General features: G+C 44.4%; 1 protein-coding gene across 2 annotated transcripts in view; it reads right to left on the reverse strand.

Annotated features, from left to right (window-relative positions):
- Positions 1-23,584, reverse strand: part of LOC137375414 (phospholipid scramblase 2-like) — a 62,090-nt gene extending 38,506 nt beyond the window's left edge. The window contains exon 1 of one of the 2 annotated variants that reach the window (XM_068042602.1): positions 23,432-23,584. The gene's annotated coding sequence lies outside the window, so the exon portion shown is untranslated. The remainder of the gene's footprint in view (positions 1-23,431) is intronic. The other variant, XM_068042600.1, reaches the window with a different exon arrangement.
- Positions 23,585-24,041: the final 457 nt, after the last annotated feature.

Consider the following 24,041-nt stretch of genomic DNA (forward strand, 5'->3'; position numbering starts at 1 on the left):
TTCGAGGTTCTGCATGTTGAGGTAGACAAGAGCTGCCTCAGCCCGATTTGCCTGGCACTTCCTGAAATTGGATACTTATCTTCCTGTTTTATTTAGCCTGCTGAAAAACTTTCTCTTGACCATTTCTTCTAAACCCTGCTACTGCTCATAACCTGCATCAGACCTGTGAAGCACATTTGGACTTTTTCCACATGAAAGGCACTGTCCAGACAAAATTAACTTGCATTTATATAGCGCCTTTAATGTAGTAAGGCATTCCAATCAACTTCACAGGAATGTCATCAGAAAGGAATTGATATTGAGCCAAAGAAGTAGAGACATAATAACAAAAAAAACATAAGAAATAGGAGTAGGAGTAGACCATAAGTCCCATTGAGTCTGCTCCACCATTCAGTATGATCATGGCTGATCTTAGGATTCAACTCCACTTTCCCACCCATTCCCCATATCCCTTGATTCCCTGAGAGACCAAAAAATCTGTCGATTTCAGCCTTAAATATATTCACCGGTGAAGCATCCACAACCCTCTGTTGTAGAGAATTCCAAAGATTCACAACCCTGTGAGTATAGAAATTTCTCCTCTTCTCAATCCTAAAATGATTGGCTCCTGATCTTGAGACTGTGCCCCTGTGTTCTAGATTCCCCAGCCAGGAAAAACAACCTCTCCGTGTCTACCCTGTCAAACAACTTCAGAATCTTGCATTTGTCAATGAGATCACCTTTCATTCTTCTAAACTTCAGAGAATATCGACCCAATTTATTCAGCTTCTCATCATAGGACCAATCTAGTGAACCTTTGCTGTACCACCTCCAATGCAAGTATATCCTTAATTAAATATGGAGACCAAAACTGCACACACTTCTCCAGGTGTGGTCTCACCAAAGCCCTGTACAATTGTAGCACAACCTCTTTATTCTTGTACTCCAACCTCCTTGCAATAAAAACCAACATGCCATTTGCCTTCCTAATGGCTTGCTGCACCTGCATGCTAACTTTCTGCATTCCTTGTACAAGTACACCCAAGTCCCTCTGAACATCAACATTTACAAGTTTCATGCCGTTTAAAAATATTTTGCTTTTCTATTCTTACTACCAAAGTGAATAACTTCACACTTGCCCACATTATATTCTGTCTACCACCTTGTTGCCCACACACTTAACCTGTCTGTAATCGTTTTGCAGCCTCTTTGTATTGAGAGAGAGAGAGAGAGAGAGAGAGAGAGAGAGAGAGAGAGAGGCCTGCACCCAACAAGGACTTGATTTCCAAGAGAATGCAACAGGTTTATCATGACTTCCCCCACACTAAAAGTCACCTTATTTTTTCTCTTCTCTGTCTCTTCTTGTGTGTGTACATGTGTAGGTGTGTGTGCGTGCAAGTGAATGCATAAGTGGATGAGGTTGCAACAATTTCGGGATAAGGTGTATTGAATAAACAATTGATTTTCTGTTTTTAAATACAAAGTGATTGATGACAACGCTACGTCATCAGGATGCGCCGCGGTGCGCACATGCGCACACGGTCTCAGGCCCTCTGCGCATGCGCTGCGGTCCGGATTGCCAGGACCAGTTTGCGCATGCACAGATTACATCATCGCGAACGTCATGTTCCTCGGGGAACACGCCAGGTTGGCCTTTGCGCTTGCGCAAACTGGTCCTGGCAATCCGGACCGCAGTGCATGCGCAGAGGGCCTGAGACCGTGTGCGCATGTGCGTCAATCTTCCGAAAGCTTCGGCGCGAGTTTTTGAAAATGGAAGGAGGAGAGGTTTCGTCGGGCATTTTATCTCAATTATTTAGTCATTTTGGACATTTGCTTCATTTTTTATTAGACAGAGGAGATTGTTCCAAGGTAAGTTGCTCTGAAAATATTTACATTGTCTGGGGCAATGCATGTGCTCCAGTCCCTGTTGTTAAGTTGGTCTGAAAACATTTCAAGAGAGGGAAGGAGGGGGGAAGGGAGGGAAGGGAAGGGAAGGGAGGTCGGGAGGGAGGGGGGCAGGGGGAGCAGCGGAGCGGAAGGGGAGTGCCTTTTTCTGTGCATGCGCCATAAACACAAGGACTGGCTGATGAGATGGAGCCAATTAATTTGCCCAACAATTGCCCGGAAGCACCTTCGGATGGAGGTGGCCATGCGCTGGACATCAGTCGCGTGCCACAATCCATGGATCCTGAGCGTTTCACCCCCTGGCCTAATGATCTGATGGACCATACATACGCCTGCCTGTTCAAAGCTCCACTTCCCCCACCTGCGGTACCCTCTCCTTGCTGTTCAGTTACACAGTCACCTGTTCCTGCACCCATCCAAGCAGTGCACATGGACACACAGCCACATGTTTCCCCATCCGCCCTTGAAACAACCATGCAGAGCCTTGTGAGACTCCGCAATTGCCAGCTGCTGCCTGTCAAGCAGAGAAGGCGTCCAAAGGGGTCAAGCACTTGGGGAACATTCAGCAAGTAGAGACTGAGCACTAAAAGAAACAAGCATGCCGTGTCCAGTGGTAGCACAAATGTGAATGCTCTTGCTGCGTACACAACTAGTGAGGTGGGAGTGCAGCCACACCATTCTCCATCCTCAGTGTTGCTTTAAGGCAAAGGTAGATAAGAGTGAAAGAAATGGAAGATGATGCTGATAGTAGTAGGCAGGATTAACTGGGAATGGATGGGAAGACGCACGGGTAGCATAACCACTAGCAGGGAACAGCTGGGCTAAATGGCCTGCTTTATGTTCATAGTCCAAAAGAAATGTGCTTCTTTTTCCAGCACCCTCACATCATTCATGCTTTCCCTGAGAGCAGCATTGAACCATCACGAGATAGGGGCAGTTACATCATCCTGACTCCTACAGCTGATGTGGGTACTAAGTGATTCATTGGCCTATACTGCAGAGCATAAAGCATGCGCAACAGTAATTTCATTGGAGGGAGGGACGCTCTGACACTGATGTTCTTTCATTATTTCCTTTCATGTAAAATGTGCCCTTGAGAAAGCAATCCTTGACACTGAAGGACGACATTCCAGCAAAGGAGGCAGTGCAGGAGATGACGCAAGGATGTGATGATTCCTGCATCTGAGGTGGGCAATAAGTGCTTCATTGGCGACGTTATCAATTGGTGCCTTCACTGCAGAACTTAAAAAGGTGTGCGCAACAGTAATTTCAGTGGATGGAGGGAGGCAAGCTCTGACTCTGATTTGCTTTTCTTCTTTTCATGTAAAACATGCCGTCGAGAAAACAATCCTCGAGACTTACGGTCAGCATTCAAGCAACGAAGGCAACTGGATCATGCTGCGGAGCTCATCACGATGTGGAAAGGAACATTGCATTTATGGATGAATTGGGATGCGCTTGGGGGAACATTCACCAAGAATAGACTGAGCTCAGACTCTTGTGACTTTGCCTTCTTCACATGGACAATACAGTAGTGGAATAGAGAGCCAAGCGTTCATTCACCACAAGGCTCTCCAGGAACAATCTCTTTAGCTGTGCATAGCAGAGACTCAGCCTGTCTGTCTAACGGGAATGCTGGACACAACACTCATGTATCCATGCACAGCAGTTCCTCGGATACTTAATGAACTTAATAAAACTCTTCAATAATTAAACCCAGAATTGTTGAGGTTTTGTTTTGCATGCTATTTCCCCGACTTTGCAACTGCACTTCAGATATTCAACTATGGTGGAGCGGTGGAGGTAGGGGGGGTAGAGGTGGGGAGAGCGGGGAGAGGGAGCATGCAAAATGCAGGGACCAGACAGTTGCAATGCCTGAAGTACTGTGGAGAAGTAGAGAAAGCAACTGGGTAGGGGAGAAAGCAACTGGATTGGGCATCCGCAGCTGGAGGGAACGGCTGAATGGAGAGGGCCGGAAGCGAGAGGCCGTAGAGAGCCGCGGGGAGTGAGCGTGCGAAGACCTTGGTGTCACCGGGTCCAGGGACTGGCCAGTAAGTCTTTTGCTGTTGTGTTTATGGCGCATGCACAGAAAAAGGCACTCCTCTTCCGTTCCGCTGCTCTCTCTCCCTCCCCCCCCCTCCCTCCCCCCACGTTCGCTCACCCCCCACGTTCTCTCTTCCTTCCCCCCCCCCCCCGGCACCGCTACCGCTGCTCTCCCCGCCCCCCCGCGCTGCTCTCCCCGGCCCGCTCCACTCTCTCACTCCGGCCATTGTATTCTGCCACGTGTTTGTTAGGTTTCATCTCTGATTCTTTGAGCAGTGCCATCTTTAGTCCTGGCAGCTGCTACAGTCGCAATCTGTGACGTTTTCATGGCACATGCTGGATTTGCGCATGTGCCAAAACAGCGCCACCTACCGATCGCGTTGTCAACAATTGTGGTCTTTTAAATATCTACAAGAAAACCTGTCACTGTCTGTTTATTTAAAAAAGAAAACACCAAGGGGTCAAATGCTAATAAAAAATACACTGCAGTCAGGTGGGGAGTTGAACAGTGGGAACCACCTATACCACACCACGTGATTGTAAATAGAAGGGTTCGAGCATGTGATGAACTTAGGGTGAACTATTAGCCCCCAAAAATAAGGTACATCAACAGATGCTCAGAGGAGCAGAGAATAGCAGTCCCTATTCGGCAGAAGATAAAGAGCCTCCTGACACCTTGGCTAGCTGGAGGAGGTGAAAAGATAGAGGGAGAGAGAGAGAGAGAAAGAAGATTATGCAGCTGCAGAGATTGGCTGCATAATCATCTGTCGCGTCATATAATGCATACGCTAAATAGACAGAAGTATATCTAAACTGTTGCTTCTTAATAAATTTAATAAACTATTCCAAAATCCTGTTATGATCTTGACCCCACTTCTTCGGATATCTGTGAATCCCGAACCTAAATCTTAGTGTCTTGCTCACAGCTTGCATTTCCACTTAGCTTTGTATCGTCAGCAAATTTAAGATACAATATACTCTGTCTCTTGGTCTAAGTCATTGATATAGATTGCAAATAGCTGAGGCCCCAGCACCAATCCTTGTGGCACTCCACTAGTTGCAGCCTGCCAACTTGATAATGTCCCATTTATCCCAACTCTTTGCTTTCTGCCCATTAACCAATCCTCTAGCCATGCTAATATATTACCCCCAACTCCATGAGCCCTTATCTTGCATATTAACCTTTTGTGCGGCATCTTATGAGTATCTTTTAGAAATCCTAATTTCCTTACTCTTATTAGCTCCTAGTTCCCCTCTATGTCTGGTATGTAATTCGCATCTTCTACTGTGAGGCTTTACCGAGGCTTCACATTTTAGTCAATATACTCTAGGCGAAGAATTTAATTCCCTTCATTTTACATTAATTTCTCCTAAGGCCAAGATTTGTGTTCACAACATTATGTTTACTCTTTCAAAATATAACATGTAAGAACTCCCGGTGTTAATACTATTGCTTAATAAGTCACTGTTGTTGTGTTACCAGTTAAATGTTAGCTGATGACAATGATAAACATTCTGTAGTTAGCATAGACACTGGAGGAAAATATCAGTAATGAAAGTTGTCAGTGATACTTGAGAAAAGCTCAATGATAAAATATTGGGCCCTGAGGAACTCCTGAAGTGATGTCCTGGAGCGGAGATGGTTGGCTTCCAACAACCACAACCATCTTCCTTTGTATTAGGCATGACTCTAACCAGTGGTGAGTTTTCCTCCCGACTCCCGCTGACTTCAATTTTACTAGGGCTCCCTTGATGCCACACTCGGTCAAGGGCAGTCGCTCTCATCTCACCTCTGGAGTTCAGCTCTTTTGTCCATATTTGGATCAAAGCTGTAATGAATTCAGGAGCCGAGGTACCTGGACATGCACCTGATGTGCTGTAACCTGCGAGACCTGGAGCAGGTGCTGGAAGGTGGGATTAGATTGGACTGCTAGTTTTTCCTCGGCTGGCATGGACACAATGAGCTGAATGGCCTCCTGCCGTGCAGTAATTTTTCTATGGTTCTATGGAGTGGCCTTGTGCAACCCAAACTGAGCATCAGTGAGCAGGTTATTGCTCAATGACACCTTCCATCACTTTGCTGATGATTGAGAGTAGACTGATGGGGCGGTAATTGGTTAGATTGGATTTGTCCTGCTTTTTGTAGACAGGACATACCTGAGCAATTTTCCACATTGTCAAGTAGATGCCAGTGTTGTAGCTGTACTGGAACAGCTTGGCTAGGGGCGTAGCTAGTTCTGGAGCACAAGTCTGCAGTACTACAGCCAGGATGTTGTCAGGGTCCATAGCCTTTTCTGTATCCAGTGACTTCAGCCAATTCTTGATATCACGTGGAGTGAATCAAAATGCAGCAGATTTTGAGTGGGTCCCAGTTCTGATGAAAGGTTGCAGACCTGAAATGTTAACTCGGTTTCTCTCTGGACAGATGCTGACACACCTGTTGAGTATTTCCAGCATTTTATGTTTTGATCTGATCTGTTGGTTGAGGGACTGCTTAGCTCTGCTTACAGCATGTTACTTCCACTGTTTAGCATGCTTGTAGCCCCAGTGTTGTAGCTTTACCAGTTTCACAGCTCATTTTTAGGTATGCCTGGTGCTGCTCCTGGCATGCTCTCCTGCACTCCTCATTGAACCAGGGTTGAAAGGTTGATCTCCTGATTTGATGGTAATGGTAGAGTGAGGGCTATTCTGGGCCATGAGGTTACAGATTGTAGCTGAATACAATTCTGCTGCTGTTGATGGCCCACAGAACCTCATGGATGCTCAGTTTTGAGCTGCTAAATCTGTTCTCAATCTATCCCATTTAGCACTGTGGTAGTGCCACATAACTTGGAGAACATCCTCAGTCTGAAGATGGGACTTCATCTCCACATGGACTATGTGGTGGTCATTCCTACCAATACTATCATGGACAGATGCATCTATGACAAGTATATTGGTGAGGATGAGGTCAAGTAGGCTTTTCTCTCTTGTAGGTTCTCTCTCTACCTGTCGCAGGGCCAGTATGGCAGATGCATCTTTCAACTCTTTTAACTCAGCCAACTCAGTCAGTAGTGGGCGCTACCAAGTCACTCCTGGTGATATGCATTGAACTCCCCACATACAGTATATTCTACACCTTTGCTACCCTAAATGTTTCTTCCAAGTGGTGGTCAACATGGAGGAGTACTGATTCATCAGCAGAGGCAGGGCGATAGGTGGTGATCAGCAGGAAGTTTCTTTGTCCATGGTTGACCCAATGCTATGAGACATCATGGGGCCCAGAGTCAATGTTGAGGATTCCCAGGACCACTCCCTCTTGTATAGCACTGAGCTGCCACCTCTGGTGGGTCTGTCCTGCTGGTCAGATAGGACATAGTTAGGGATGGTGATGGAGGAGTCATTGTAAGGTATTGTAAGAATCCTGATTCAGCGAGTATGGCTACATCAGGCTGTTGCGTGACTAGTCTGTGGGGCAGCTCACCCAATTTTGGCACAAGTTCCCAGATGTTAGCAAGAAGGACTTTGTAGGGTCGAATGGACAGTGCTGGATGGTCTATCCAGTTTTATTCTTATTCAACTCTTCTGTACAGTTTGATACAACTGAATGGCTTGCTAGGCCATTTCAGTGGGCAGTTAGGAGTCAACCATATTGCTGTGGATCTGGAGCCACATGTAGGCCAGAATGGACAAGGATGGGAGATTTCCTTCCCTGAAGGACATGAGCGAACCTGATGTGTTTTTATGACAATCCAGTAGTTTCATTACTGATGCTAGCTTTTTTAATTCCAGTTTTATTAATTCATTTAAGTTCCTCCAGGTGTCATGGTGGGATTTGGCATTTTGCCAACGTTGAAACACCATCCCCTGCCGTGGCTGGGTGGCCAGAGTGCCATTGGAGCCAGAAGCCCCAAATGTGATATACATGTAATAGTTAAGCATTTCGTTATGCTGCCTCTCTGCTACCCTCACTGTTGGGGAGGTGTAAAATAAAGTTCAACAATGGCTGGCTGCTCACAGTAATACCTCATGCTAGAATTGCTCGGTGAATACACAAATAGAAAAAGGATGACGAAATGGGATTAAATTTATTTTTTACATTTCATTCAAGAGATTACGGTCTGAAGAACATTGTGACATACTTTTTGACACTCCCAAAATCGATTTTGAAGAAGTTTGGGCAATTTGAAAGATTGCTTCGGGTGTGTCTGTGCATCCTGTTCAAATACAACTCTGTACGGTATGTAATTGAAAAAAATGGCACTGAAAACATATTTTAGGACAATGGGGGAAATTCAACCTTAACAAAGAGGACTGATGTAATTATGAAAGTTACACATTTATATACAAAACATACAAATTAGGAGCAGGAGTAGGCCACTCGGCCCTTCGAGCCTGCTCTTCCACTCAATAAGAACATGGCTGATCTGATTGTAACTTCAACTCCACATTTCTGCCTACCCTCGATACCCTTTCACCCCCCTTGCTTATCAAGAATCAAAATTTGGCTGAAAGTAAATAAAGTAAGAGATGAGGATAAAGTGAATGTTGTCCTCACCATGATGAGGTCAGATGCTTTTTAGAGGGTGTTTAACCAATGTTGCCCGCAAGACCCCAGTACTTTGGGCTATTCTGAAATTAATGAGATTCTGAACTCATATTATGGCATGACTAAGAATGAAATTGCATTGTGAATTGCATTCCATGGAAGGAAGCAGTTGCAAAGTGAGTCTATTGCAGATTATATTCTTGAATTAAAGAAACTGTCTTGTCAATGTGGGGGTGTGGCGCAAACTTAGAAGTCAAACTTAGAGACCTGTTTGTTGGAGGTCTAAAGAACAGTAAAATCCAGGCCAAGCTTTTTAGTAAATGCAATAAGCTGACATGGAAGGAGGCCTGTGATGAGGCCACAGGCATGGCAATGGCAGCAAGAGATAGTTGCAGATTGCAGGGAGTTATTTTCCTGAGCCGGCAGGGGAGGTCCACCAGATTTCAGCAGGAACCAGGCAATAGCAGCCAAGTCCACAGACTCAGAGTCAGAAATTTAGATGCTACTGTTGCCATGGTAGCCACCAACCATTTAAATGCACCCATTTCCAGTCAAAGTGCTATGCCTGTGGAAAAGTCGATCATATCAGACAGCATGCAGGAGTAGAGGAAACTGTAATGCTCCAGGTGGTGGTAAAGTAACAGGTCACAGCAATGCACTAGGTTGAGATCATGGTAAACCTAAAGCTAGTTCAGGAGCCTGGGAGTCCTTGAATGTGCACATGATAGATATGGAAACAGAGGTTGTTATCAAGAAGGAAGATCAAAAGTTGTACTCCGTCAGAGAGAAAGAAAAACAGCACATGGAAGATGAGAGAAAAAGTGCTGAAGATATAATTCCAGTGCCCACAGTAAAAATGAAAGTCAGAGATTCAGAACTTACTTTCATTGTTGATACAGCTGCAGCAGAGTTTGTTCTCCTAGAAGGAGTGTATGAGTCGACCTTAAGTCACAGTCCCTTACAAAAAACTGGTCTTAAACTGACTAGTTATTCTAGTGTTAGGTGATGTTAGTGTTTGGGTAGAACACAATGATGCATCCTGTTACTTGCCATTGGTAGTAGTAGCAGGGAGCAAAGTCTCCCTGATGGTAAGAAATTGGCTTAAGAAAATACAGTTTAAACTGGGTTGAGTTATTTACAGTATGGTACAGTAAGAGTACATATGACATTGAGGAAGTGAAGACTGATGCATTTTAAGCCAATGAGTTACCTGTGAATTACCTTACATACACAAATGACATGCCAGTGTCAGAGAACTTTCTGAAGAAACTCGTAAGGATGTGGTGCATAGTAAAGTACTTAATTATGTCATGAATAGCTGGCCTAAAGAATGTGATGAAGAGAAATTACAGGAGGTTTCCACATGTAGAAATGAACTGAGTGTTGATTGAGGCTGTCTCCTATGGGGTTGAAGAGTCATTATTCTGCCAAGATTTAGAGAGAGATTGTTAGAGAAACTTCATCAACAGCACATAATGATAGTCCATATGAAAGCAGCAGCAAGAAGCTACTTTTGGTATCCAAAGGTAGATAGAGAGATTGAAGAATTGGTGAAAAGTTGTGAACTGTGTCACAGAATGAGAAATAATCCAACCAAAGTTCTTTTCATTCCATGGTCAAACAAAAGAAAACTGTAGGAACAAATATATGTCGATTTCTTTGAAGTGGAAGGGAAAGAGGATTTTGTTTTGGTCGATAGCAATAGCAAGTGGATAAATATTGAGTCTATGCCCAATACCACAAGTGCCGAAACTACAGTGGTTTTGAGTTTCCAGAGGAGTTAGGGTTAGATAATGGTCCACAGTTTGAAATATTTCTTTGTAAGAATGGAATCAAGCACACTCCAATATCACCAAATCACCCAGCATCGAATAACGCTGCAGAAAGAAATATACAAATTGTGAAGAGGTCTTTGCAGAAGCATTTGCTAGGTGGCAGGCTAGGCAGTAATTTCCATTTTTCTCTTCAATACAGGCTAGATAATTTTCTGTTCTCTAACAGAATAAACCCACAGTCTACAATAAGTTACTCGGCTTACAGGTTAGTGTTTAAATACTAGGCCAAGATTTAGTTTGCTTAAGCCTGACATCAATAGCAAAGTAAGAGAAAAGCAAGACAGAGTGAAGATGAGTCATGATACACAAGGCAAGAAACTTAGAGAATTGGGTGCTGGTCAGAAGGTCATGGTGAAAAACCACAGAGAAAATAAGGAAAAGTATGTGTTTGGAGTTGTAAAAAAACTAGGTGCATTCACATATCTAGTGAGGATTGGAGAGAGAGACTCTGTCAGTGTCATGTAGATCATTCACTTGAAAGAGGAAATCTGACAAAAGGGCAGCATGAGAAACCTCCTATAGTCCAAATTCCTACAGTCCCAAGCAGGTCAGAAAGAAAGTGCAAGTCATGAAGAAACTGAAGTTTGCCTTTATCACAGAATCCACTGGTAGAGCAAAGTGAGTCAGGGTCTTTGATTAAGACCAATCAATCAATTTCACAGTCTCAACCATCAAGTAGAGTTGGTAGTGAAAGTCAAAGTTCAGGATGTTGAGAGAGCAGAGTCACGCGAATGGAAATGGAAGAAGATACCCAGACAGAAAGAGCAAGAAGCCAGATAGGTTAATTGAAAGAAAGTCAGACGGAAGAAGAAATAAAGTTGTTCTTGTCAAGTGATGATATATTTGTTAAAGACATGGGTTGGGACTTTACGTCGGGGCAGAGGCCCTGCCCACTGGCTTAAAAGTCAGGGGCAAGCCTGCATCCGGCAGGCCTGGGAGCCACTCCGAGATTTTATGTGGTCCAGACCCTTAATAGGGCTCGGGTGGGACATCACCCCCACCCCCCCACTGCCCACTAGTCTTGCCCCAAGCAGCTGCCAGCCATATCAATGGGCCGGCAGCGCCTCACTCCCAGTTGCGTCACCGGGAGTGGTGGCCACTGTTGGGACTGCAGCCCGCTTCAGGAGGATCGTGGACGCCAGCACTGTAAAAGGCAAGCGGGGTTTTGTGCCTCGCCGGGGACAATTGGCTGGTCCCTGGCGAGGTGGGTGGGGGTCAATCAGGAGGGCGGTGGGAGGTCCACTAGCAGGGGCAGCAGGAGCTGCTGGGGGGGTCCTTCCGTAGGGCACAAGGTGCCCCATCAGGAGGGCCCCCCCCCCAAACCTCGGGCCTGCAAAAAGGCCGCCTGGTATTGCTGGGTGGCCTCCAAAGCCTGCAAAGTTGCCAGCGGCAGAAGGCCCTTAAGTGGCAATCAATTGGCCACTTAAAAACCTCAATTGGCCTGGGGTGGGCAGGCTGTTAGTCACCTCCCCTGCCGCAGTGGGGGTAGGAAGGCGATGGGAAAGGCACCCCACTCACCTCCCACACAAATGCATGCCCCCCACCAACCCCAACCCCCCACCACCTCCCCTCATCTCCAGCCCGCTCCCGCAGGGGTGGGGTGCAAAATTCCGACCATACTGGTGTTAAAGGAAAAAAAATTCACATCTGAATTACTACAAAAATATTGGCAATATATGTTTTAGTTGTGATTACAGTAACAACGAGCACGCAGCTCAACTTTTTAAATTTCAGGCATTTTTATTATATTCTGGGAAATTATGTACATGTACTATTTTATATTTTTAACGCACGCTAAAAGTGCAATTATGCAAAAATCATGGACTAACTCTGAAGAGTTATGAAAAACGGACTTTGTCTTTAAAAAATGAACTTTTATTTTTAAAAGTAAACGATGGTCCAAAATGGCCACCGACGAAAAAAGGATTAGCCTTTTGGGAATTCAGATTGTCTATCAAAGACAAAGGACAACTCTTCAAAGCTAAGAGATGTCAATTGAACCTATCCTACACCTATCCTAAAAACATTACAGAATTGAATGTCCTCTTCTGAAACAAAGGCCCCCTCCATCACCTATTTTTCCAGTACTTTGATAACTGTATCGGTGCTGTTTCCTGCTCTCGTCCAAAACTGGAAAATTTCAGCAACCTTGCTTCCAATTTTCACCATTCTTTCTTCTTCACATGTAGCATCTTCAACTCTTCCCTTCCCTTCCTCAAACTCTCTGACTCCATTTCTGGGCTATCCCTCCCCACCTCTGCCTTGCTTAAAATCTGTTACAACACTGGGCAAGATTTTTGTTTTGGATCGGAATCCCGACACCAGGATCAAATGTGGGTCCCCGGACCATGTCAGAAATAGTCACCCAACATGATTTTCCAGGAATGGCCAATTAAATGGTCAGAGGGCATGCTTGCCATCCACTTAAGGATGCCGGGCAGGCTTTCGATGCTGGAGGACCAATAGGAGGCCTTCCAGCACTGTCAGCGTGGCAGTCTGCCAATGCAGGTAATGGAGAGAGAGGACGCCTCAAGATGAAAGTGACTTCTGAGCAATTTTAAAAGTTATGAAAATAAAAATGGCCACAGCTGCCAGACTGTCATTTTGGAGGGGAATTCCCCTGCATAGGCCAGTATGTGGCCATCTTTCTGCACCAACACCTGCCGCTTTGCTAAAGAGTGTTTTTGCTAATTGAACCATATGAGTGTTTGTGAGAGTTTGTGAATTGCTGCACCACAAGTTTAACTGTTACAAGCCAAGTATAGCTGGGGAAACAGGGACAACAGACAGCTAGAAGAGAATTAGGTTCTAATATATGAATATTCGGATCTTTAAAAAGTCATGCTTCTTTTTATCTCAAGTTCATGTTGATTTTGGAGCACTGATTCATTTTGGCCTCCAAAACCCAATGGGAGTTCATTAGGATTGGTTTAGGGATTTTGCCATAATTGTTGAGCAGTGCACAAAACAGTTATTAATTTTGAAGACATTAAAAATGAAATTAAAAATATTTATATTATGTCCCGAGAAAGGAACACCAATTGAGGAGTGACTTCAGGTGTGATCAAATTCTTTTCTCCTAACCCTTTGCCCTTTAGAACTATGGAAGACCATATGTGACTTCAAACAGGGGGGTTAAACTTGGCTTTGTGCAATAGTGTAAAATGGGTGATAGAAAATCAACACTCCTTTTTACTCACCCAATTCTTATTTTCATTGAATCAGCAAGCATTTTACATTCTTGCTAAATCAGGATTACAATTCCTCAAGTGCAGCTTTTCACTAAAATACCCATTAAATCAGATTTACAAGGCCTTTTATTATTCAAACACAAAAAAGCAAGATTGACTAAATAAGCATGAGTTTTGCCTTGTAACTGTGCTGGTGATTACTTTCAGTTACAATTTCCTGTCCTGGATGTTCCACTCGGAAGTCTCCTTTTAAAGGCAAGGGTCCTCATCTCGTTTTCCCTTTCCATAACCAGGTTTGCAAACCCTCCCGGATCACCTGGGAGTCTACCGGAATGGGGCAAGGATTGTCTGGACATTGCTGCTATTTAGTCCGGGCAATTGTTGTGCTTTAAATTTCCTGCCTTGGCAATGCGCCGACCCATTTTGTAACATCAGAGAAAGAATCGGGTCCAGCTGGAAACAATCAGAAATTGGTGGGGGGCTCACGGAGAGATGATGAGTGGGGAATGGGGTCAAGGAGAAAGAGCGAGAGAGAGAGAGAGAGAGAGACTGATATTGAGAATGGCGGTCAGGAGGAGAGAGGGAGATTGGGTAATGGTGTGGGTATGGGGACCAGCCTTTTTTGTAGAGCCAGGAGCAGCAACAGCAATGTGGTACATGGGAGTGGCTCCTCTATTAGAGGAGCAGCCAGAAATCAATAAATTAAATCAATGGATTTACTGTGCTCAGAGACTGAGGGTTCCCACTGGAAGAACTAAGGGGGAAAGGCAGAAGGAAGATTCGTAAACTGATGGGGTATTAGAACATGGGATAGTACTTAAAAGACAGATTGCTATTGTGGTATTAACTAGATCATATAAAAAGGAATGGGATAAATATCTGAAAAGGAAGAATATCAAAGGATGCGGAGAGAATGGGGTTACAGAAGAGTGATGTGCTCCATGAGAAGTATCCTAAACCCTGAGCCTGCTGTCGATTTATTAGATCTCTCAGTTTGATTCAGGTTGGTTTAAGCCAGCTGGTTTTGACATGTGAAGTGGAAGTACAGACCGCCTCTGACTGAGGCTCCCAGTTGAGAGCTGTCACCTTCACAGAGAATTCAAGTCCAAAGCAGAGTCCATGGAAATGCGATACCATTTGCAGGTGTCACATGGTCAAATATCATATGGTTCGAGCATCACCTGGTGAACCTCCAGGAATGCTTCAAACCAGAATTGGCAATCCTACCTTTCCCCACCCATTCTTTTCAATAACCTGACTTTTCAGTCATGGCCAGGATTCAGCAACATAGGCTGAATTTATACTGCATTAATGGGAAATCGTTTAGAACCATTGAAAAATTAGGGCACAGGAGGCCATTCAGCCCATCGTGCCCGTACTGGCTGAAAAAAAAAACTAGCTGCCCAATCTAATCCCACCTTCTAGCACCTGATATTTTTTGGAGAGTGGTGGGGGGGGGGGGGGGGGGGGGAAATGGGGGTGTCGAATACCTCAACATTTTAGGACAGTGGATCATCTTCTGATTCACACTGCAATTATTGCACTGATTACATCATAAATTACATTACATCAATGGAAAATGGCAGTGTAAATCCAGCTACAAAGAGCTTTGGGTGGTACCTATAATCCCACACAATTATTTCACAATTTTATTCATGCAAGCCATTGAATAAATTCCATGATTCAGTGGGCTTATTAAAAAAAAACTTGCATATCTATATAGTGCCTTTCACAACCACTGGGCATCCGAAAGCACTTTACAGCCACTTTTTGAAGTGTAGTCACTGTTGTAACAGAGGAACACTGCAGCCAATTTGCACAAAGCAAGTTCTGATAATGATCAGATAATTCTTTTTTTTGTGATGTTGATTGAGGGATAAATATTGGCCTGGACACTGGGCTAACTCCCCCGCACTTCTTCAAAATAGTGTCATGAGATCTTTTACATCCAACTAAGAGAGCAGATAGGGCCTTAGTTTAACATCTCATCCAAAAGACAGCACCTCCAACAGTGCAGCACTCCCTCACTTCTGTACTGGAATGTCAGCTTTGATTTTTGTGATCAAGTAATGGAGTGGAACTGGAACCCATAACCTTCTGATTTAAAGGCAAGAGTGCTGCCACAGTTGACACCTTTGCGTGTTGTTGGCTTCACAAATTCAATTCCTGATCTGCACTAAATTAGGTAATCTCCAACAAGATTGCAGCGAGCACCTTAATATCCCTGGATACGGAAGAGTCAGAGTCAGAGTTGTACAGCATAGAAACAGGCCCTTCGGCCCATCGCGTCCATGCCGACCATTATGCCCATCCATACTAATCCCACAGGCCTGCATTAATTCCATATCCCTCTATGCCTTGTTCATTCAAGTACCTGTCCAGATGTCTCTTAAATGTTGCTACTGTTCCTGCCTCCACCACCTCCTCTGGCAACTCATTCCAGATACCCACTATTATTTGAGTGAAAAATTTCCCCCTTTGATCCCCTTTAAACTTCTCCCATCTCACCTTAAATCTATGCCCTCTAGTTTTAGTCACCCCTACCATGGGAAACAGACTCTGGCTATCTATCCTATCTATGTCTCTCATAATTTTATATACCTCTATCATGTCCCCTCTCAGCCTCCCTCGCTCCAGGGAAAACAGACCCAGCCTATCCAATCTCTCTTTGTAACTCAAACCCTCCAAACCAGGCAACATCCTTCTGAATCTTTTCTGCACCCTCTCTAGCTTAATCACATCTTGCCTGTAGTGCAGCGACCAGAACTGCATACAGTACTCCAAATGCAACCTAACCAACTTTATGTACAACTGTAACATGACGTCCCAACTCTTGTACTCAATGCCTCGGCAGATGAAGGCAAGCATGCCATACGCCTTCTTCACCACCCTGTCTACCTGTGCTGCCACTTTCAGGGAACTATGTACTTGCACGCCAAGGTCTCTCTGCTCAACAACACTCCCTCGGGCCCTGCCACTCACTGTATATGTCCTGCCCTGGTTTAACTTCCCAAAATGCATCACTTCACACTTGTCTGCATTAAATTCCATTTGCCAATCCCTTGCCCACTTTCCCAGTTTATCTATATCCTGTTATAACCTTAGACAACCTTCTTCACTGTCCACGATACCACCAATTTTGGTGTCATCTGCAAACTTACTAATCATGCCCCCTACTTTCACATCCAAGTCATTAATATACATGACAAACATGTTTCCAATGGTTACCTTTCCTGGCACATGCCAGTTGTTCTGATAGTACACGTCTCTGTTTTTGCTGCCCATCTGTTTTGAATGGTTGCATTTTATTTTCTGTAGAATTAGGATTTTTGGACTGAAACCCTGAAACAGACGCTGGCCCAGACACAGCCTTTTCTTGCCAAACCAGGGAGATAAAATTCAGTTGGGATATCCTACTCCTAAACAGCTTTAAGCATATGTGATGTGGACATGCTTGTGTTCAGCTGTAATACCATTCCATATTGTCTGGGTTGATACATAAATAGATACCATTTAGTATAAAATTGGAAAGATATTACCATCTGTGGAGTCTATGCCAAGTGAGAATGAAGGAATAAGACTCGCACACAACAAACAAACAGAAAATGGACTGTTCTGAAAAACAATACACACTAGATTTTCAATGAAGTATAACACTGTCACATGATATAGCCAATCGAAGCACGAAGACACACTATCACAATGTGATTGATGCCACTGATGAATGCTTAATTTTGTTAATATCTACACCATGATGTTTTCTGTAGCCAGCGAGAGATAGGCTTGGGTGTCATTGGTATCACACTCATTCACGAGTGATAGCCAATACAACTTATTGCAATTATCAAAGTAAGGAAGTCAAATCACTGAGGTCAGATACAGACAAAGGTCTGATGTAGGGAGTAAAGCAACCTCTACTACAAGTATACACCTCCATCTTAGTGAGCACCTACCTTCTCCATAGGTGTGACATTTGCATTGCACACACAAACCATCATTACAAAGTGCCGTTAAAGTACTAAATTCTAGACAGTGTATGCTGTTGCATGAAGACTTTAATCTTATGGATGAGTTGCATTTCACTAATGGCCCACATTCTTTGGAAGGAGGTAGGCCTCCCAACAGCATAACAATTCGCATTTCTACAGCAAATCTGACGTGTGGAATGACAACTCAGGACATCTTAAGATTGGAGAACAAAAACAGACACAACAGGAGGGAGAGGATAAAGAGAAATGGGAAAGTAATGTGTCCTGCAGACCCCTACCTGCCAAGAATGAGGCATATTAATTTTGCCAGATGAACATTGATTTTAAACTGTTGCTGAAGTGAAGAAATGTCTTGTCACAGAGATCACCAGACCTTTGACTGGAGGACATTTGCATACAAAGAGATGGTGCTTGGGGAGACAAAGGACTACTCCCTGGTACAATTGACCCAAATGGATTTTGATCACCAGACATTGAAGGTGTAAGGAAGCGCATTCCAGGGTCTGCTAAAATGTTACAATCCACAAAGACAGGACTGGTTAAACCAGCTGGTCACATGACTGACTGGCTGGTCCAGGCTTTTTGAAACAGGCATAGGACAGTTTGATTTGAAGGCAGTTTACAACTTTTTTTTAATTCATTCATGGGGATGTGGGTATTGCAGGCTAGGCCAGCATTTATTGTCCATCCCTAATTGCCCTTGAGACGGTGGTGGTGAGCTGCCTTCCTGAACCACTGCAGTCCATGTGGGGTAGGTACACCCACAGTGCTGTTCCAGAATTTTGACCCAGCGACAGTGAAGGAACAGCGATATAGTTGCAAGTCAGGATGATGTGTGGCATGGAGGGGAACTTGCAAGTGGTGGTGTTCACATGTATTTGCTGCCCTTGTCCTTGTAAGTGGTAGAGGTCATGGGTTTGGAAGATGCTGCCTAAGGAGCCTTGGTGCCTTGCTGCAGTGCATTTTGTAGACGGTACACACTGCTGCCACTGTGCGTCGGTGGTGGAGGGAGTGAATGTTGTGCCTATCAAGTGGGCTGCTTTGTCCTGGATGGTGTCGAGCTTCTTGAGTGTTGTTGGAGCTGCACCCATCCAGGCAAGTGGAGAGTATTCCATCACACTCCTGACTTGTGCCTTGTAGATGATGGACAGGATTTGGGGAGTCAGGAGGTGAGTTACTCGTTGCAGGATTCCTAGCCTCTGACCTGCTTTTGTAGCCATGATATTTATATGACTATTCAAGTTCAGTTTCTGGTCAATGGTAGCCCCCAGGATGTTGATAGTGGAGGATTCAGCGATCGTAATGTCATTGTATGTCAAAGGGAGATGGATAGATTCTCTCTTGTTGGAGATGCTCATTGCCTGGCACTTGTGTGGCGCGAATGTTACTTGCCACTTATCAGCCCAAGCCTGGATATTATCCAGATCTTGCTGCATTTCTACATAGACTGCTTCAGTATCTGAGGAGTTGCGAATGGTGCTGAACATTGTGCAATCATTAGCGAACATCCCCACTTCTGACCTCATGATTGAAGGAAGGTTATTGACCAAACGCATCTTCCCCTGCCTTCCCCTGTCAGCATTCCAAAGGGATCGTTCCCTCCACTCCTCCATTACCCCCACCACCTCGTCCCTTTCCCACAGCACCTTCCCCTGCCATTGCAGGAGGTGTAATACCTTCCCATTTACCTCCTCTCTCCTCACTATCCCAGGCCCCAATCACTCCTTTCAGGTGAAGCTGTGATTTACTTGTACTTCTTCCAATTTAGTATACTATATTCACTGCTCACAATGTTGTCTCCTCTACATTAGGGAGATCAAATGCAGATTGGCTGACCGCTTTGTGGAACACCTCATCTCAGTTCATAAGCAGGACCCTAAGCTTCCGGTTGCTGGCCATTTCAACACTGCCCCCTGCTCTCATGCTCACACCTCTGTCCTCGGATTGCTGCAGGGTTCCAGCGAACATCAACGCAAGCTCGGGGAACAGCATCTCTTAAGAATTAGGCAAGCTACAGCGTGCCGGACTGAACATTGAATTCAATAATCTCAGAGCATGACGGGCCCCCACTTTTTGTGTTTAGTTACTTTTTCTTTTTTATTTGGTTATTTTATTTTAGGTTTTTTTTTAGTGTGTTTAGTTTGTTTCGACTGTGCTTACCCACTGTTTCTGTTTTTAAAAAAACATTTTAACGTCTGTGCTTGTGCTTTACAATCTATTCACACCCTCTCTGTTCTAACGCTTTGTCTTTCTGCACACCATTAACATACCGTTTACCTTTGTTCCATGACATTCTGGTCAGTTATTCTCTGTGACCTTGACCCATCAACACCTTTTTGTTATCTCTTGCCCCACCCCCCCACTTTACTTGCTTAAAATCTCCAGTTCTGTAGAAGGGTCACTGACCCTTTAACTCTGCTTCTCTCTTCACAGATGCTGCCAGACCTGCTGAGTATTTCCAGTATTTCTTGTTTTTATTTTAGGCTGTAACAATTGTTAGGGTTCTGAATGAATGAGAGAGATGCATGTGTGTTTTCCTGTCCTTATCTTCTCTCTAGTCCCTTTTAATGAAACGCTCTTTTTAAAAATCGCATTTCATTCCGCTGGGTGTGGCAGTGTCATGCAGACCCCCACCTGCCAAGAATGAGGCATACTAATTTTTCCATATGAACATTGATTTTAAGTTGTTGCTGGAGTGAAGAAATGACTTGTTGCAGTGATCACTAGACCTTTGACTGGAGGACATTTGCATACAAAGAGACGGTACTTGTGGAGACAAAGGACTACTCCATGGTCCAATTGACCCAAATAGATTTTGATCACCAGACATTGAAGGTGTAAGGAAGCACATTCCAGGGACAGCTAAGATGATACAATCCACAAAGACAGGACTGGGTAACATGCTGGGTAACAGCTGGTCACATGAGTGACTGGCTGGTCCAGGCTTTTTGAACCAGCCAAAGGACAGTTTGAATGCAGACGAAGGCAGTTTGCAACTGAAGCTGGAACAAGGAAGCCTCTCTCCTGGCTGTCTCTCTCTCGCTTTCTCCCAAGCCAACAGACCCACGGAAGACATAGAACATAGAACATTACAGCGCAGTACAGGCCCTTCAGCCCTCGATGTTGCGCCGACCTGTGAAACCATCTGACCTACACTATTCCATTTTCATCCATATGTCTATCCAATGACCACTTAAATGCCCTTAAAGTTGGCGAGTCGACTACTGTTGCAGGCAGGGCGTTCCACGCCCCTACTACTCTCTGCGTAAAGAAACTACCTCTGACATCTGTCCTATATCTATCACCCCTCAACTTAAAGCTATGTCCCCTCGTGTTTGCCATCACCATCCGAGGAAAAAGGCTCTCACTATCCACCCTGTCCAGCCCTCTGATTATCTTATATGTCTCTATTAAGTCACCTCTTCTCCTCCTTCTCTCTAACGAAAACAACCTCAAGTCCCTCAGCCTTTCCTCGTAAGACCTTCCCTCCATACCAGGCAACATCCTAGTAAATCTCCTCTGCACCTTTTCCAAAGCTGCCACATCCTTCCTATAATGCGGTGACCAGAACTGCATGCAATACTCCAGGTGCGGCCGCACCAGAGTTCTGTACAGCTGCAGCATGACCTCGTGGCTCCTAAACTCGATCCCCCTACTAATAAAAGCTAACACACCATATGCCTTCTTAACAGCTCTATTAACCTGGGTGGCAACTTTCAGGGATTTATGTACCTGGACACCAAGATCTCTCTGCTCATCTACACTACCAAGAATCTTCCCATTAGCCCAGTATTCTGCAATCCTGTTACTCCTTCCGAAGTGAATCACCTCACACTTTTCCACATTAAACTCCATTTGCCATCTCTCAGCCCAGCTCTGCAGCCTATCTATGTCCCTCTGTAACCTACAACATCCTTCGGCACTATCCACAACTCCACCGACCTTCGTGTCATCCGCAAATTTACTAACCCACCCTTCTACACCCTCATCCAGGTCATTTATAAAAATGACAAACAGCAATGGCCCCAAAACAGATCCTTGCGGTACACCACTAGAAACTATACTCCAGGATGAACATTTACCATCAACCACCACCCTCTGTCTTCTTTCAGCTAGCCAATTTCTGATCCAAAGCACTAATTCACCTTCAATCCCATACTTCTGTATTTTCTGCAATAGCCTACCGTGGGGAACTTTATCAAACGCCTTACTGAAATCCATATAGACCACATCCACAGCTTTACCCTCATCCACCTGTTTGGTCACCTTGTCAAAAAACTCAATAAGGTTTGTGAGGCACGACCTACCCTTCACAAAACCGTGCTGACTATCTCTAATGAACTTATTCTTTTCAAGATGATTATAAATCCTATCTCTTACATGTAAACTTCAAGAGAGAAAAGACTCCGACATCGAAACACGTTGAAACGTGCACTGGGCCCTAACGAATTGCAGGATTTACCAAGAACAAAAGACTCCACATTGAACTCAAAGGACTGTAATTATAATCCCAATATTGCCTCAAACTTTTCACCTTTATTCTTTTCTACTTTCTCTGTATCTATCTGCCTGTGTGTTTATCGCGTATGCATGCTAGTGTGGTCGCATCACATATTCATAGTCGTCAACTGGATTAGAGTTTAAGATGAATAAACTTCCACCTTTCTGGTTTAAATCTAAGGTAACCTGTCTGATTTCTTTGCCTTACAATTGGAGCAGTGACCAAGGATTCACTGACGGGGAGCTAAAACACAGTGTTTCTAAATTTAAACCCTGTCACTGTTAAAACAGGCAAAGGCTGAGAGGGAACCCCTAGACCCCTCATCATCTGGTCGTTACAAAGGGGATAGAATGCATGCATGAAGAGAGGGTGTTTCCAAGTCTTTTGAAAGCTAGAAGAGAAATGATGAGGTAAAGCCTGGCTACCCGACCCAAACCCGACTACATGTGTCAGGTTCAGGTCAGGTCTATATTCCGACTTCAGCACATGGGCTCAGCTCGGGTCGGGTCGGGCTGGACTGGACAGTGCTGCTTCTGGGAACTCACTGGATCAGGCTCACCCATGGTTCCCCACAACTCCATCTGCAGGAAGAGCCTGCTGCCGGAACGGATGAACGATATCCGGGTCGGGTCGGGCGCGAAAAACAAACTGAAGAACTCGGGTCCGTTTCGGGTTGGATATGGTCGGGTCAGGCCCGGGTCAGGTTTCAATTTTATACCCAAGCAGGCCTTTATGATGAGGTGAGGGTGTGAATTACAGATGTTAGGAGCTTAAGTAACTGAACTGCCAACAGTGGAACAGAGGGAGTGCAGAATTAGCCAGCATCTAAAAAGGGTGATGTGCACAGAGATCAAGGGTAGGATAAAGAGATGATTTGTAAACTAAAAGGACAAGAGTGCCCATACCTAAGATTCCGGCAAATAGCAACCATAACATTTTCTTGCAGACTTTGCATTGGGAGTTCCTATTTTTAAAAGAACCGCAAAAATCTGTTTTTCACCACAGTTGACAAAATTGTATTCTCAGAAATATTTCAATGCTGCCTGAATTTTAGATGATTATTAATTATGCAGAAAGACAGGCATTGTCCCGTCTCTATTTAAAAAAAAAACAGGAACCCACTAAGTCAATTTTAATTTTTTTTCCACCAAAGGCAACCTCAGGATTCTCAGGAAAAAACGGAAACCCTCACTCGGGTTGGTGGTCGAATATTGCAATTTTACAATTCACCTGTTCTCACTCGGGCGCTGCCAGTGTTGACAGGGGAGAGGTCCCTGTTCCTCTGCCCCGAGCAATTAATTAGCTGGAAATGCTTTCAAAATCGGTGACCATTTTGACCACGTGTGCCAACACAACACAGCCTGAGATCCACAAGGAAATGCAGTCTTTTCAGTGCAGTTACCGCGGAGACAAATTGATAAACCAAAGGTCATTTTCATTATTTATAATAGCAGGAGCACCTTCTTACCTGCCTCCCGACACACGAATTGCGACTTCTATACAGCTACTAATGAATCATTCTGTGAAACTACAACGTCACAAGCTCATATCCTGATATTGTTGAGGCAATTTATATGGGCGGTCCTTTCAAGCTCGGTGTCACCTGGTAACGAAGTTGACAATATTACCAGGGGAGAGGATTATAGCCTGAGATAAGGAAACCAACACAAATCTCAAATTTCAAGTCTCGCGTTTTCCTTCATTTGATTAACGCTGTGCCTTGTAGCCCAAAGGTTACTGAACCAGGCAGCAAATGCTTAATCTTTGTCGGTGCAGTAATAGTACAGCAGTTTATCAAATAAAACGTGCCAGAGTTCTTGATCGTCTGAAATAAATATAGGAAATAAAAGCAAAATACTGCGGATGCTGGAAATCTGAAATAAAAACAAGAAATGCTGGAACCACTCAGCAGGTCTGGCTGTAGAGAGGGCTTTAAACTAAATAGTAGGGGCAAGGGATGAAGTGAGGGAAGATGTGATAATTTAGAGAGGAGAAGGCCAGGGAGCAAGATATCAATAAGGATAATGATAACCAGGGTGTGACAGGGAGGGACAGTGTGTACAAACTCAA

Source organism: Heterodontus francisci, chromosome 11 (assembly GCF_036365525.1).
Source record: "Heterodontus francisci isolate sHetFra1 chromosome 11, sHetFra1.hap1, whole genome shotgun sequence".
Lineage (NCBI taxonomy): Eukaryota > Metazoa > Chordata > Chondrichthyes > Heterodontiformes > Heterodontidae > Heterodontus > Heterodontus francisci.